This window comes from Neofelis nebulosa, chromosome 8 (assembly GCF_028018385.1).
Source record: "Neofelis nebulosa isolate mNeoNeb1 chromosome 8, mNeoNeb1.pri, whole genome shotgun sequence".
Taxonomy (NCBI): Eukaryota; Metazoa; Chordata; class Mammalia; order Carnivora; family Felidae; genus Neofelis; species Neofelis nebulosa.
The window spans coordinates 130,599,096-130,616,092 of record NC_080789.1 but is presented as its reverse complement, the minus strand read 5'-3'; the positions used below and the strand labels follow the sequence as shown (position 1 = coordinate 130,616,092).

Below are 16,997 nucleotides of genomic sequence, written 5' to 3'. Positions count from 1 at the left end.
AGGGAAACTGGCGTTTAAAATGTGTACAATGTGACCAAGAACCTGGGAAAATCCTCTACAAAACAAAGTCCCATAAGATGGGAAAGAAAGGAAGAGAAAATACAGACTGGAAAATATTAGTGAGCCGAAGAGGATTTGTAGTATTCATTTAGGAAGGAAAGAAGATATATAGGGAAATGAGGATCAGAAAATGTAGAAGTTATTAGAAACATGTTGAGACTGATCAGCCTGTTTTGCTAGCAATTTTCCTCTTCATTAGTTATGCATAGCTCCCATCAACAGGGGCAGAGTCCTGCTGTGGCAGACCTTTTTGTTAATGACCCAGTGGAACAAAAGGTTCCCTGGAACCTGGAGGTGTTCCCAGAGGAAGGGATTGGGTCCGCTCAGGGTTTTAAGGTTGTTTTGCTGTAGCATAGGTGCCCGATTAGGGACCATCATCAAATTTTGCCAACGTCGAGAAGGTCGTAGAAATATTGACAGCCAACAAAGTAAACACGCAAAGATCTTGTTGAAGAATCACTTCATGGACAAAGGACAGGGACCCAAACACGAAAACTTGGGTATTGACACAAATATCCGAAAGAAAAAATGTACAAAAGAAAAAAAAATATCGAAGATTCACCAGTACGTATGGCCAGAAAAACCAGAAATCACTTTAGGTATTTCAAACAAAGAGGGATTTAACACAGAGAATTAAGTCTTAAAGCTGTTGGAAGGGCTGGGAGAGCAAAAAGGTGGAAGGTATTGTTACCCAGAGATCAGAAATGCTGGAAGTTGGGACCTATTCCATGGAGTTCAATTCTGGACGTTGAAAGATATTGATCACCTGCTTATTTAAGAAGGGCTCTGTAGCTTTCTGGTTTTTGCACCTTCCCTAAGTACGGCTTGGGGTAGCATCCCAAGCCTTAACTGTATGCAGTTCTCTGTAGGTGCTCAAGGCTATGGCAATGATAATGTAGTAACAGCAGGCTATGAGAGCTAGTCCATGGTGCCTGAAAACTTTGGCTGGCTAGTGGCCATTTACACGGATAGGCTGGTAAGAATTGCACGCTTGGTTTTGCCTTTATGATTCAGGCCAGGAGTGTGTTTGCTCTGTATGACTGGCTGACATGTGTAACTTAAGGGATTGTACAGGCTTCCTTTTCCTCTTCGGTGCCTTTCAGAGGGAGAGTAGATCAGTGTTCCAGGTGCAGAGTCTAATGTACTTAACCAGTCTGACAGCTGGGTTGGTGACCATTTTCATGGACTGTTTGTGTTCCTGAGTTTTTGAGAGGAGCATGATGGTGACTTTGTGGAAAGGTATGGTGTGGGAGGCCTTTGGTGGTTCTAGGTAGTTTCCCCATAAGCATCTTTGTTGCAAACATTTTTGCTGTATAACTAATTGACTGTAAGTCAGTTTTTCTGTAAAAGACAAAAAAACCCCACAACAACTGGTTTTATAGTTTGTTGGTTTCATCAACTGGTTTTATTTCTTCATTGACACAGTACTCCCCTTTTTATGGTATATAAATCTTGGCCCTCATAAGGGTCTACACAATGCTGTGAAGTTTTGAACCCACATTTCCCATAGAACTTTGGACCAGTTATCAGTGGACGTGTGACAATATGCCGAGAACAAACACCAGCGTAGAGGCTTTCACAATGCAATCCAAAGCTCAGGTACAAACATGCATTCTAGTATTTGGAAACCGATACTGCCCTTAATGAAGAAAGACATTTTAGCAAAAGAAGAAAACAGTGTGCCGACAAACTGGGAAATGAATCAACATACCAAAAAAAAAGAAAAAAAAAAAACCGAGAGAGAGAGAGAGAGAAGAAAGCAAGCAAGAAAAGAAGGAAGGAGAGAAGAAAACGAAAAGAGAAAAAAGAAAAGAAAACAAACAAAAAAACCCAAATATAATAGTTTGAAGGAAAGACTTCGAAGGCAAGTGCTTAGGTACAGTCCACAAAATAAAATCCGTTATTTGCCCAGGATTGGCGTGAATCTACACATGTTAAATGTGTTCAAATATTTTGTATTTTGCAGTGAAGTCTTCTTAATTTTGTTACACAGGTTCATGTTTCATGAAGTTCTTTTTTTTTTTTTTTTAATTTTATTTTTGGGACAGAGAGAGACAGAGCATGAACGGGGGAGGGGCAGAGAGAGAGGGAGACACAGAATCGGAAACAGGCTCCAGGCTCCGAGCCATCTAGCCCAGAGCCTGACGTGGGGCTCGAACTCATGGACCGCGAGATCGTGACCTGGCTGAAGTCGGACGCTTAACCGACTGCGCCACCCAGGCGCCCCTCATGAGGTTCTTTTGAACGAAAGACCCGTTCGATTTTCGGTGACTCTGTCTTTCACGGCACGTTTGCTTTACGGCCGAGCCGGCTGCGAAGATGCTCGTCGCAAAGACGCCGGCGGCGGAACGCGCGGCCGCATGCGGGCCTGAGGTTGACCCTTTCGGGGTCCTGGAGCATCGCGTCCTCTTTCTGCTTACCCCTGGGTCGTCCTGTCCTCTTTTGCGTCCTTGGGCCTGTCCTGCCAGCACTGTCCCTCCGGCTGTGGCGGCAAGAGCGGCTCTCGCATACACGCTTCTCCGCCCACGGCTCCACTGCCGTGTAGGCACGCGGTGTGAACCGAGGGCCCAAACAACCCGGCTGATCCGCCATTGGCGGTAGCTCTGTTGGCTGAGGCTGTGGCTCCCGGGAGGAGGTGCTAAGTGCCAGGTTTTTCTGCTCCGAAGCCCCTGCTTGCAGCTCCGGAGGAGGCTTATTGGGGCATTTTCACAGCCATATGTGTCTTTGGCCCTCACCCTTCACCTAAGATCGGAGATAATGTGTCAAAAAACAAATGTTGTCACTGAATCCATTCTCCACGAGCTCTCCAGTCTCCCCAAAGTAGGATCTAGTTCCTAAGCCTGAGAAGTTTGTTTCAGACTCAGTGTGGTACCCAACTTGTTCTGGAATCTAACCCCAGAGCACAATGGGCTGTGTTTTGAGGTTGTTTTTATTTATTTATTTTTTTGAGAGAGAGAGAGCGAGCTCGAGAGAGCGAGCGAGCTCGGGAGGAGCGCATAGAGGGAGACACAGAATCCCAAGCAGGGTCCAGGCTCTGAGCTGTCAGTACAGAGCCCGACATGGGGCTGGAATTCACGAACCGCGCGATGACCTGAACCATCCAGGTGCCCCTGTTCTAAACGAATTATTTAGTAGGGTTCTTCCCCCCACCCCCATCCTCTGCGATGCCCCATTTAGTTCTCTCCTTCCCACACTCTGCTGCTGCTAAACACTTAGTCAGCAGGGAGCGTCTCACTGCCGCCTTCCCCTAACCCCAGCCTGCCCAAGGAAAGCGGCATTCTGGATAGCTTTTTAGCGAATAGGTTCAGGAAGCTTGCAGTCACCTCTCCTGAGTGTGATCGCTCGAAAAGCCAAGACCCAAGAGTCCTGTCAGCTGGTGAAAGGCACACAATTTGTCCCATGCAGAGGGATTTACAGTTTGCAATACATCTTACATCTTCACACACATTATTAATTTGATCCTTACATTTATTATTCTCCACAGGTGATGAAATTGAAACTCCAGGATTAGCGCACTTGTGCCTGGTCACGTAGATGAAAGCTGGGTGAGAAATCTCCACATCTTCAGACTTTGACTTCTAGATCCTTCTCCCTATACCAAACAAGGAACTAACCTATAAAGCTGCAATGAGTGTGGGTATTTACAGCAAATTTGCCCTCCCAAGACCAAAAAAGATGAATTTACCCTTCAGAACCTGGTGAGGAAGGAAAGGAAGAAGATGCGGTGGAAAAAGGAGAGGTTTAAATGAGGCTTGCTTTTCCTGGGCCTTCATTTCATTGGCTCCACTGCTCTGAGAATATTCGGGGAGAGCTGTCAAATAGGTGTGTTTGGGTCTTTGTTCTCTTCCTTGATCTAAGCATTTTGCATCTCTGCTGTAAAAGAATCTTGTTTATCCTTTTTAAATGTTTATTTATTTTGAGCGAGAATGCGCCCATGAGTGTGAGCAGGGGAGGGGCAGAGAGAGAGAGAGAGAGCCCAATTTGGGGCTTTATCTCATGACCCTGAGATCTTGACCTGAGCCGAAATCAATAGTTGGACCCTTAACTATCTGAGCCACCCAGGCACCCCAAGAATCTTGTTTATTTTAATGCGTGATGTGTTCCTATATCTCAGTCAAATTGGGAGACAGAACGGTCTAGTGGGAAAAAAGGCAAAACAAAACTATGGGCTTTGGAGTAATAATAGTAGATTGCCTTTGCTGACTTCTGACTATGTAGTAAGGACAGTTGACGTGTACTAACTTGTAGGAATCGTATAAGTACTACCAATGTTTTATTGTACAGATGGCAAAATGAGGGTTTAGAGAGATCAGATAACTCGACTGAGGTCAGGGGTGCCTGGGTGGCTCGGTTGGGTCAGCACCTGACTCTTGATCTCAGCTCAGGTCTTGATCTCAGGGACATGAGTTTGAACCCATACCGGGCATGGAGCCTACTTAAAAAAAAAAAAATCAACTTGCCCGAGGTCACACAGCTAGTAAGTAGGGGGAGTTAAAGAATAGAGCCTGGCAGTGGGACTCCAGAGCCCAGCTTGTCAGTGACTCCCCCAGAGGGTCACAATATTGCTCAGTCTCTGAGCCACAAGATCCTCATCTGTAAAATGGGGATAAATACGTATCATGCCAAGTGGTCAAATGAAAGAGAATATATAAAGAATCTGGCAGGTAATAGATACTTAGATATTGGCTGTCATTGTTACCATGTTTGAAGCCTGCCGAACGGTTCCTCTGATTGCAACTGGGGTGTGGACCCTGACAGCATGTAGAGAAATAAACATCTTGGCCCCTCGACAAACAAGCTCTGTGATAATTGGGGAAGTCGCTTAATATCCCTGAACATGTACCTCATTTGTAAAGTGGAGGAGATAATAATAATACTTCTCTATTAGGGTTGTTGTAAGGATCAGATGAGATCACGTGACCATGCCTGGCACATAGAACATGTTCAGTAAATGTTAACTCTTAGTATTTATTAAGGGTACGTTTTTTGTAAAGGAAGGCTCTTGTGAATGGTAGTGCTGGGGTTGTGAAAGCAGGGTATGGCGGTGGAGGTCCCCCTCTATTGGAGGGGCTGTTTCAGAACGTTTTCCAAAGGCAGTTAGTGTCTTTTGATTTAAGAACAAATATTAGAAAAAGCAGGTCTGTTCAATATATGATGGAGAGAATAGTGGTTTGGCCCTAAAACCCCCAACGAAGGTACTAGAACATTGTGTAGTTTTATGCTCTAATCTCCCAAACCAGGTTCATCCCTCTGATGCTAAAACTTAGGTATTCTCTCAGAGGAGAAGGCAAGGGAGACTTGAAATGTATTGCTCTTCCCCTGCTGTGACGCTCCTGACCCTACACTATGTGTCAAGAACTGCAGACCAAACTCCAAAGTCTCCAGGATTCAGGCCTCGTGTGGATCTGCCTGTGGGGCTGGTGGGGCGGGTCCTAGGCCTGGCACCAACCCTGAAGGGCAATTTTCAGCACAGCAGGACCTCACATCATCCTCCTGGACACTCCTCAGAGAATTTAGGGTGCTTGGAAACCCACACGGCAGCCCAGCACTGACGGGGGTAGGTGATGATGATATCAGGCTCTCTCTTCTTGAGGGAGAATGCGAAGAGAGACGGGTGGGCCGTGTCAATGTCCTGGGTATTACAAAGCAGCTCCTGCTTGACTGTAGACATGTGGCCAGGAGACAGGACCAGGGTGAGGCACCTTGCTGGGGCCTTCAGGCCTTCAGAGGTTGGGGTAGCACCTATCCTTATAGGGAAGCAGAGTTTGGGTTGGAGAAGGTAGTGCATGCCATCTGGCTGTGAGAGGACACACAGATACCCACGAGATGTCCCAGAAAGGATGAGAGGCCTTTGTGGTGGCTGGACTATCCTACAGTGGCAGGCAGGGCCAGAGCCAGACAACTATTTATGACTTGAATGTGAAATGTCTTGTTTGGGGCCTGTCCTTTGCCAGGAGGCAGAGTCCCCACCCTCCTGGCGAGTGGCCACTCAGAGGCAGAAGAGCTTAAGGCCACCAGTGAGCAGGAATTACAAAAGATGGCTTCAGGGCTCAGAAAGCTCACCTTGTGAGTGCCCATGTTTGGCTTGGCTCAAAAGAAGGGCGTTCTTTCTGCTCAGTAAACCCCAGATCAAGGGCTCGATATCTAAGGCATGTGTGGCAAAGGTGGCGAGCCATCTGTCTTTCATTAGGTTTCTTGGGGCAGAGCCACGCCTGGCTCACCTTTCTGTCGCCGCTCACGTATGCGGTTTATAGCCTCGGCTTGGATTGGACAACAAGGCCCGAGATCCTTCTTGGCTACATGGGTTGGTCTGTAACCTCCCATCTCCATCCCCTCTGTGTCCTGCTTGAGGACTCCAGTAAGCCCCACCTACCAGTCGCCAAGCACACTAGGGAGTGAAAGGAAGTCCCGGAGAGGTAAGGGAGACAGTTTGCAGCAAGGGAAGAACAGAAGAAATGGGAGGGAGCGTGCTCAGTGAATGCCAGGTGAGGAAGTGTGGGTACTGACTGCTCCCCTGATTATCAGCCAAGGGACTCAGGTTCCTGCTCCCTCTGCCCCCCGGCTACATATGTCTGCCCCGCAAACAGTACCAGCCGGTTAAAGTAACGCAACTGATGGGGAGAAAAACATCCCATAAACATTGTCACCTCCGGGGCTGACATTGCAAAGTCTCCTGAGCTTTGAACCTAGATCTTGTACTTAACCTTTAGAAGGCCAGGGAGAGCACGGGTAGCAGTGGGGAAGGGAGGGCTCTCGATTTTTACCAGCCGTGTTGAACACTGAGTGGATTCTGGACACCGGGCAGTTTCCGTAAGTCTTCTGTGACCCAGATGTAGCACTCCTGGTCTCTAGAATGGGGCACGCCACCTAAACTGGACGGTCTCTGTCCTCGCAAGCAGGCCTGGCTTCACACAGAACCCTGTGCACGGAGGGGTCCTGCCCTTGATTAATGCTCTGTTGCTGCCTTGTTGAATTTCTTAATTTTTCTCATTTAATCAGTTTTGTTTTAAGATTTAATTTTTACGTTATCTCTACACCCAACTTGGGGCTTGAACTCAACCAGCCCAAGATCAAGACTTGCATGTTCCTCCAACTGAGCCAGCCGGGTGCCCCAATAAATTTTCTCTTGTAAAATGTATATAACATAGCAGTATGCCATAATTAAAAATGAAACGTAGCATAAAATTTGCCATTTAAAAAAATTCCAGTAGAGTTAACATACAGTGTTATGTTAGTTTCAGGTGTGCAATATAGTGATTCAACACTTCCATACACTACCCGGTGCTCATCGTGGAAAGTGTACTCTTAATCCCCTTCATCTGTTTCACCCATCGCCTCCTTCCCCCCCACCCCCCCATGTATCTCCACTGGTAACCACCAGTCTGTTCTCTATATTTAATAGGCGCACTATTTGTTTGTGTCGTTTTTTCTTTGTGTCTTTTTTTTATATGTTTATTTACTTTGAGAGGGAGTGCAAGCAGGGGAGGAGCAGAGAGAGAGAGAATCCCACACTGTGCAGAGCCTGATGCAGGGCTCGATCTCACAACTATGAGACCATGACCTGAGTTGAAATGAAGAGTCCACACTTAACTGACTGAGCCACCCAGGCGCCCCCATTTGTTTTGTTTCTTAAATTCCACATATGAGTGAAATCATATGGTATTTGTCTTCTCTGACTGACTTATTTAACTTAGCATCATACCCTCTTCCTTTTTTTTTTTTTAATGTTTATTTTTAAGAGAGAGAGAGAGTGAGCAGGGGAGGGGCAGAGAGAGAGAGGGAGGCACAGAATCTGAACCAGGCTCCAGGCTCCAAGCTATCAGCACAGAGGCCAACACGGGGCTTAAACCCATGAACTGTGACATCATAACCTGATCTGAAGTCGGACACCTAAGTCACTGAGTCACCCAGGTGCCTCAGCATCATACTTTCTAGATCCATCCATGTTGCAAATGTCAGGATTTTGTTCTTTTTCATGGCGGAGTAATATTCCTGTGTGTGTGTGTGTGTGTGTGTGTGTGTGTGTACACACACCTTGGCTATTTTAAAGTGTGCAATCCAGTGGCATTAATTACATTCACAATATTGTGCAACTACCCCCACTATCTATTTCCAAAGGTTTTTCTTCACCCCAGATAAACTCTAAAACCATTAAGTAATAACCCTTCATTCCCCTCTCCCTTCAGCCCCTGATTACCTCTCATGTGATTTCTGTCTCTGTGAATTTGCCTGTTGTGGATATTTCATGTAAGTGGAACCATACAATATTTGTTCTTTTGTGTCAGGTTATTTCTCTTAATATAATGTTTTAAGGGTTCATCCATGTTGTAGTCTGTGTCAAAACTTTACTCCTTTTTAAAAAAAATTATTTATTTTTGAGAGAGGGAGAGGGGCTAAGGGGGGGAGAGGCGGCGGGGGGGGGTGGGAATCTCAAGCAGACTCCATGCTGTCTGCACAGAGGCTGACTCAGTTCTCAAACTCTCAAACTGTGAGATCCTGATCTGAGCCGAAATCAAGAGTTGCACACTTAACTGACTGGCACCCCGAACTTTATTCCTATTTATGGATGAGTCATATTCCATTGTATGTATGCACACCACGTTTTGTTGATCCATTCCTCTCTTGATGGACACTTGGCTTGTTTCCACTTTTCGGCTTTTGCGAATAATGCTGCCTTGAGCGTGGGTGTGCAGATACGTGTTCGAGTCCCCATTTTCAGTTCTTTGGGTAGTATTGCTGGGTCATGCGGGAATTCTACGTTTAGCTTTGTGAGGAGCTGTCAAACTCTTTGACATTCGTCGTTTTTGAACAAGGGGCCCTGCATTTGCGTTTCGCTCTGGGCTCTTCCAGTCCTGTAGCTGGTCCTCTCTCAGGGCTATTTCAGTGGATATCAAGGTCGAAGACACACGCGAATTACCTCTCCCTTGGGTGGGTCAGCCCTCTATAGCCAGAAATTAGCCACCACACCTATCTCAGAGCCTCTGAACAAACAGGGCTAACTTGTCTGTTTATGTCATACTATGGAAGGAGAATGGTTTATCTACGTCTTCAGCTTGAGGACTGAGACCAACTCCCACATAGTTTGCTTACATCTACATCAACGTGCCTACGACGTAGACTACTATGCAGTCTTCACTAAAGACTTGATTCCACTGTCTTCGCCAATATCATTTTACTGTTCTAGAAACGCTCACCCAGGAAGATAAAAGTTGCAACCAACTATTGTTTGAGGAACTTCCCCAAACCCGCTTAAACCGGCTTCGCTTCGAAAGATAGCAGTGAATGACTGTGAACACACCTTGCCGTGCCCACAATCCTGAACTTTTCTGTCGTGAGCCTTATTCAATCCTAATCCACTGGACACTGAAACGCTCACCTTAAGTGGGGAATATCCTGACTTCACCTGCCCCACTCGAAGACACCATCACGACTGCAAGAAGTGACCTCTCCTATTGCCAATTCTTCTATTGAATATGGGAGCCCATATTCAATAAACTACAGTTTTACCTTCCACACTATGCATTTGCTCCAATCCCATTTTTGGAAATTTCAGCCGGTATCCATTCTTCCACTGATGGGTTGAGGGCCTGCTATGTGCTAGGCACCCGTAGGCACTAGTTCCATGACGACTGGGACAGACTCGGCTTTCATTTTTATAGAGCTCACCCCTCCTTGATCTTTAAGTCCCATTCCTGCAGCTAGGGAAAGTGGAGACAAAGGGCCACTTCAACTTGAATTTATTTGAAAATAGAGCTTCTCCAGCAAACAAGCTAGATCTCTGCTTTTTAAATCGGGATGTCTTGACATTGTCGGGGAGGAAAAACTTTTCTTCTACCCTCTTAGGTTCAGTGCCTGGAGGCCTGCAAATTTGGCCAACAAAAAACAGACAAACAGGAGAAAAGGAATACAAATTGTATTCATATCTTACTTGGACAGGAGCTCACAGAAAAAGAAGTGAAACTCGGGTCATTAGACTTGACTTGGGGGCTTGTATACCATCTCTTTCAAAGGAAAGGAGGTTTGTGCTTTAAGGAACCACACGCTACGAAATGACTAGGCTACGTAGGGGAAGATGAAGGTTTTTTTCAGTAAGGTCTGTTTACACAGACTCATCTCAGTGAGGACTCTCTTGGCGGCAAGAGTCACTTTCTTCCTAGTGTGGGAGATGGAGACACTTTCACAAAGGGAAGTTGATGTCCTGCTTTTAGGCGGAAAAGAGGGAAGAGAATTCTTTCTGCGTTTTGTTGAGTCTCAGATGCCTTCAGCTTAAAATAATCCTTCTGCCAGGGTAGTATGTTTTGGGCTGGCATATCCTGATCCCCTTAAACCTTATCTTCACAAGGCCAGGCAGCAAGATGTTCTTAGAATGAGTTTGTTACTCGTAATGATTACTTGTCACTGCTGGGTTCCCTTACCTCTGAGGTACTTCTTGTGTCTGCTGCCACTCCATGCCGCTATTGCAGGGACAGAGCCGAAGGCTTGCGAGCCATGAAGTGGCCCGAGCCTCAACACGGCCTCTTTCAAGCCTAGCGTCCAGTTGGTGAAATGACCCACAGGAGGCACAGGAGAGCCCTCAGGGGGATATTTCCAGGCTATGCGATCAGCCTGGTCAGTAAGGGGCCCTATCGAAGGCTTCGCCAAGAGCTATGACCTGCCAAACCAGTTTGTAAACCAGCCCCAGCCACTTTGGGGTGACTGTTGCACGTCGGGATGAATGCAAGTCTGGATGCTCAAACAATTCTCTCAATGTTTGGTTTTCTTTTAACTTAAGAAGGGCTTTCACTTTTCTTCCCATTTATCTATTTTGCAGCTGGTTCTTAGATACGCTCCAGCCCGGCCTGTTTATCTCGTGAGCTTCAGAAGGCAAGCCGCCCCCGCCCGCCATGGCTCCTTCCCCGTGTGATTACATCTTTCCTTGGTAATGGGGTTTTGACTGGCCTTTTGTATAACGCTCAGCCACAATGGGACAAGAATATTCTCCCCTTATTTTTATCAGGCGCTTTTATTTCCTGAGCTGTTTTTGTAAGTGTGCTTGTTTCTGGTTTTGCTCCTCGTCTGGAAAGGGGCCCGGGATTCTGGGATAAGATTAGATGCCCTGGTGTGTCAACTGGTCTTTAAAAGAAAGAAGCAAAAGTTGATCACATGCTGAAGCTCAGGGCCAATGCAGAGCTACCTCCCAAGAGACCAATCAATTTCAATTAAGGAGATTAAAAGCCCCGAGCACAGAGAGGCCCGGTCACGGGTTTCTGAATGCCCTGCTCTTCCCGAAGCCTAAAAGCAGCCAGTGGACCCCAGAAGCACTGGATATTGTCCTCCGGGCCAGTGTCAAGACAGCAGTGAGGGAGCGAATGCGAAAGAAGCAGCCAGCTGAAGGGGCTCAGTGATTCTTCACGGGACCCTGTTGGCATTTGGGGCAGGGCTGACCTCCAGCGTCCTTGACCACGCCAAGCATCCAGACCCAAATTACTGGCCTAACCCAACCCAGTCCAAACTAACAGCCCCCACAGTTCCCAGGGGCAGAACCACCCCAGGTACCCAGCAGCCGCATCCAGGTCTGTCCGCTCCCCTTCCGCTGGGCCATTGCAGAGGCTCTGAGTCTGCTCCCTCCCCGCCCCCCCCCCCCCCCCACGAGATTCCAGGTCCCCTAACTGCTTGGGCATCCTCGAGCCCACACCACTGCAGGGGAAGGGCACAGGCCAGAGCAGGGGTGCCTAGTGGAGGAGAGGGGCTTTAGCGCGGCACGGGGGCACGGCTGAGCCCACCTCTGCCTTTTACCGGCTCTGCACCGCCCCGGAGTCAGCACGTGACCAAGTTTCTTTTCAAGACCAGTTGCCACACCAGGGCACCCACTGTGCCTCCAGGTATCTAAGCGAGCCTCACTTTTCATGTTTATGAAAAAGGAGCTATAGGGGCATCTGGGTGGCTCAGTCGGTTGCTCGTCCAACTCTTGGTTTCAGCTCAGGTCGTGATTCCAGGGTCGGGGGATTGAGCCCTGTGTCGGGCTCCTGTACTGAGCATGGAGTCTGCTTGGGATTCTGCCTCTCTCTCTCTCTGTTTCTCTCTCTCTCTCCCCATCCCTCTGTCCCTCTCTCCCTCTTTCTCTCTCAAATTAAAAAAAAAAAAAAAGGAACTACCACCTGCCTCTCAGGGTTTGCCGGGCTCACAGGAGGTCATGTGTGCACATCAAGTCCTGACATCCCCAGCCACTGTCCGCGGGCAGGCTTTCTGCTTACAGCGGCACCGGGCAGGTAGGGGAGGCGGGGGTAAGAATCACAGCACCCCAGATCTGGTGACTTGTTCAGAAGCCAGTGAATCTGTTAGGATCGGATGAACATGCTCTGTCCACTGTGAATGCTGTGGAAATATCGAGGCTTTGTCACGGGATCGGGGGTGGGTGGCAGGAGAACGGGGGGGGGGGGGGCGAGGCAGGGGAGTGTGCAGGGATGCAGGGGAGGGGACCGAGGCAGCAGGAGCCAGCACAGGGCAGGAAGGAAGAAGGGTGGGAGGAGCAGGAGGCTGACACAGTTACTTGCTGGGCAGGAAGGAGAAGTGGTCAGGGTGTCAGCTGTGTGCACCGAGCCGCTACAGAGACCCTGTTGAGAGAACTGCAGGGGCCCGAGGCCACTGCTTCCCTGGCTTTCTCTCTGCGGCTTATCTTCTGGCTGCTTTCCTCCCACCAGGCCGGCCTGGAGAGTGAAGGGGGCGGAGGGGAGGCTCGGTCCAGACCGCGTGGCTGCTCGTCTGGTCACCTAAAGGACAGGGCGGGGGCGCTGTCGAAAGCAACTGCATCCAGAAGTATGGGGTCCCAGTGCTCCCAGCCCTTGTGGGGTGCATGCACCTGCCCAAGGTCACTTCAGTTCATGGCAGGGCCATCTCCTGTCTTCCTTTCCTGCACCCCCCGGCCTCCTGGGCCTGCTTTCTTCCCTGACCTACTTCTCCCAAGATAATTGAGAAACGAATGACTAAAGCTGCAGGCTCAGGCCTGTTGTGAAAGGTTGGGATGGCTGTTCATCAACGTTAAAACATCTGGACCTTTTTTTCTAAAACAAGAAAAATAAGTCTTGTGCAGGTTGCGTTATATCAAGATCGCCTTTTTCTTGATACAAGTTTTTTTTACAAATGTAGAAAAATGGAACTTACCATTTCTGTCAAAGAGGAGGAAACTATTGCAGTATGGAGCTTAAAGGAAGCTTTTAGTTGCCAAGGAAGGAGTCGATGAGCTTCCTGGAGGAAGCCTTGCCTTGAGGTGGGACCAGCTTTATGGGATCCTGAGCCGCCAGCCCTTCCTTCTGGAGACAGAAATCTGTCGTGTGGCCTCACACGAGGGGGCATGAGGGTGAGGTATGGCCTCCCCATCAGGCAGTAGGGAGGGACTGGGGTGTGATGTGCCCTGGGACCTGCCTTCACACACAGCACCTGTATGGGCGGGGTTGTGTCCTTCGGACGTGGCTTTGTCTTGCCGTGGCCTGGGAACCCAGGCCATTTCTGATAAAGACCCGAGAGAAGACACGCTACCGCTGGAGGTGGCCCCAGACAGCAGGAGCTGGCCTGAGCCACGGCGCTTGGGCTGTCGGTAGCAGAGCCTGGGTCTCAGTCGGTTGGGGCTGTCACAACACACACTGTGAGAGAAGAAGCCACTTCCTTCTCACAGTTGTGGAGGCCGGAAGCCTCAGATCAGTCAAGGTGCTGGCCCATGCAGTTCCTGGTGAGGGTTTTCCTGGCTTGCAGACAGACACCTTACTGTGTCCTCACTTGGCAGAGAGAGCAAGAGATCTGGTGGCTTTTCCTCTGACAGGGACACTAATCCCATCGTGGGTGCCCCACCCTCATGACCTCATCTAAACCTGATTCCCTCCCAAAGGCCCCACCTCCAAGCACCATCAAGTTGAAGGTCAGGGCTTCAGTCTTTAACTGCTCTCTGTGCCTCACCATTACCTTTATGCCTCCTCAGTCGCTTACGCTGACCTCTGGGCTGAGCTTCTTAAACTATCCGTGGCGAAGTTTTCTTATTCGCAATGGGGGATGATGTGTGATGAGAAAAATGAAATTATTGTATAAAAAAGACATGAAATACAAGCTCATTTCTTTCTTTCTTTTTTGTTTTTATTAGATCCCACTGACAGAGCATTGCTGTTGAGTTGGTGTGGATGCTGCTGAATGCTCACTGTCACTTTCTGTATTCATCTTGGGGAGCAGTAACCCAGCCTGTCGGGGCCTCCTGCACAGACCACCCTTTGAACGGTACCGTCGGGAGCCCCGTGGGATAGTCTGTCAGCCCCCACGTCAGTGGGACTCTGCCACTTCCAGAGACAGAGACCCGAGATGGGATCCCAGTGAAGAGGCGGGACTCCTCCCAAGGGGACAGAGCAGACTGCTTTACGAGAGCCAAGGGGCCCTCTTTCCCAAAAGCACTGGATGTCAGAACAGAGGGGCTGGGAATCTGAACACGAGTGAAGGTTTCCCAGGAGAAACTCTCCTGGCAAGGCCGCTGGAGAGAGAAAGCTCACCTCAGCCTCCGACCAGTTGACCAAGTGTCAAGTCTTTCATTAAGATTTGCTGAGCAAAGAGGAGAGGGACGCGGGTTCCCTCTGTTCCTCCATGGTGTCCAAGCTCAGCATGGGGCTCGGGAGCACCAGACAGCTGGGATGTCTGTGCTCTCTGGGCTGTAGCTCCGTAAGCCTCGCAGGCACGACCCTAGGGCACTGGGCTGTCGGGAGACCAGGGGTCTCTGATTCATCATCAGTAACGCGGCGGCTACAGGCCTGCAGTCGTGGTCGTTTGCTGGGGAGACCCTTACAAGACCCCACAGGATGAGTGGTGTAAACAACAGAATTTTCCTTCCTCATCGACCCTTCCCTCCCTGCCTCAGAAGGAACCAGCTCTGCCCACACCTTGACTGCAGATTTCTAGCCGCCACAGCCTTGAGGAAAGAAATTTCACCTGCAGTGAAATGGGGGGTGAGCCTGCGATCCCCCCAGGTTCAGCCTGATTGTAAGCAGATTAAGGCTCAGCGTAGAACTCTTGTGGTGCGGCCTTCTGACGCGGCTGAATGTGGGACTTCGACCGTGTAATCTTTCCAAGTTAAAATGTATTTATAAAGCACAGATAATAAAAATAACATCTATTTATCTCCCTAGGTGTTCTGAGCCTTCAGTGACGCTGGCAGCGATGATGCATTACAAAACCAAACAAATTAGTCCTCAGGACAGACGACCCGGGGGCAAATCAACCACCACAACAGAAAAGACAAGCTTTCAAACCAACGAGAGAAGACAAGATTGTAATGCCTTCCTAACAACCTTGCTTTATTGATGCAATGCAAGGAAAACTACATTAGATTCTATTGATTCTCTTTGAGATCTAATAATATGCTCTATTCAGATCTTATTCACATACACTTCCTCCACAGTCTTTCTCAGGAGCTGAAATTGGCCAGTTACAAACAGAATTTGTTCTCCTGTCCTTTGAAATCACAGAAGCGGACGTGTTTTCGAACACAAAAGATATGAAGCTTTCTTTGGGAAACAAAGCATAGTAGGGAAAAATATCTCCCCTCTAAACAAAATTGAAAGCATGCCTTACTTCAGATTTATTTGATTACAGAATCTTCCTCGGGGCTAATCAGTTTTCGAACCCATTCCTATTGGCACCAGTGAGCTAATAAAAAACCCAGAAAGAGAGAAGTATCACAACAACTCAGAGAAACAAGGTTGTTCATTTAAAAAAAAAAAAAAAAAAAGCATTGAATTAATGTTTACACTGCTGAGTCAAATTATTTATATGTATGCTATAGGTTTTGCATCCCCAGAATTTGTTAGCATTCAGAGTATGATAAATTGTACCTGGCTGACTTGTGAAAAATCATCTCGAGAAAGATTTTTTTTTTTTCCAGTGGGAAAATATATGGATGACACACGGTGGCTTATTGAAACTGTTCTTTGGGTGAACAGCCAGAACAATTCAGCAGAAGGGAGAGGCGGATTTACAAATTATTATTTTTTATTTTTTGAGAGAGAGAATGAGCAGGGGAGGGGCAGAGAGACAGGCAGAGAGAGAATCCCAAGCAGGCTCCACACCGTCAGCACAGAACCCGATGCAGGGCTCGAACTCACGAACCATGAGATCATGACCTGAGCTGAAACCAGGAGTCAGACGCTCAACTGACCGAGCCCCCCAGGCGCCCCACGGAGAGGCGGGGTCTTGGATGTCACAGTGGATGATTAAGAATTTTGGCTTTGGGGCAGTGTTGTGATAATGCTCATCAGGTAACTTCTGTACCTTGTCTGCATCTGTACGGTAGGTTGGAAACTCAGGGTTTTCTGCAAATATTCAAAGCAATAAAACACACAGCACTACAGGAGCCCGTCCAGGGTTAAGAATCTAATAAATGTCAGCTTTTGTATCCTTATTATTACAGAGAATCTCTTATTTATATTTCATCTGCAGAAAAATTACAAAAAGGATTAAGTATGTTGAAAAAAAAATAGAAGTAGGTCTCGGGCCTCCTTAACACCCGTGCCGTGTCGCTTTTAAGAAGGGGTGTTGACACGGGTTAGCAAGCCTGTGGAGAACCCAGCGCCCTCGTGTGTTGCTGGCGGGGAGGTTAAAGGGTACGGACCCCTTGGAAAACTGGTGGTTCCTTGAAAGTTAAACACGGAGTTACTATCTGGCCCAGCAGTTCCACCCCTGATTGCATATACACCCAGGGAATTAACAACACGCATCTGTACAAAACGTGTATACCAGTGTTCATTGCCGATGTAGTCACAACAGCCAAAAGACGGAAACAGCTTAGGTATCACCATTGGCTAATGAACGGACGAACAAAATGTGGTATGGCCATGCAATGGAATGTTATTTGGCAAAGAGCAGCAATAACACTGATACACGCTACAATGTGGATAAACCATCAAAACACTATACCAAGTGAAAGAAGC

At 48.0% G+C, this 16,997-nt stretch overlaps 1 long non-coding RNA gene across 12 annotated transcripts in view; it reads left to right on the top strand.

Annotated features, from left to right (window-relative positions):
- The window catches only part of LOC131483771 (uncharacterized), a 46,790-nt gene extending 30,322 nt beyond the window's left edge, over positions 1–16,468 (top strand). For 7 of the 12 annotated variants that reach the window (XR_009247901.1, XR_009247907.1, XR_009247910.1 and 4 more), the window contains 4 exons: positions 3,545–3,605; positions 10,871–10,978; positions 14,171–14,301; positions 15,198–16,468. This is a non-coding gene — a long non-coding RNA (uncharacterized LOC131483771). Of the gene's footprint in view, positions 1–3,544; positions 3,606–3,639; positions 3,883–5,452; positions 5,618–6,218; positions 6,546–10,180; positions 10,349–10,870; positions 10,979–14,170; positions 14,302–15,197 lie in introns of those variants that run through there. The other 5 variants (XR_009247912.1, XR_009247911.1, XR_009247913.1 and 2 more) reach the window with 5 other exon arrangements.
- The last annotated feature ends 529 nt before the right edge of the window (positions 16,469–16,997 follow it).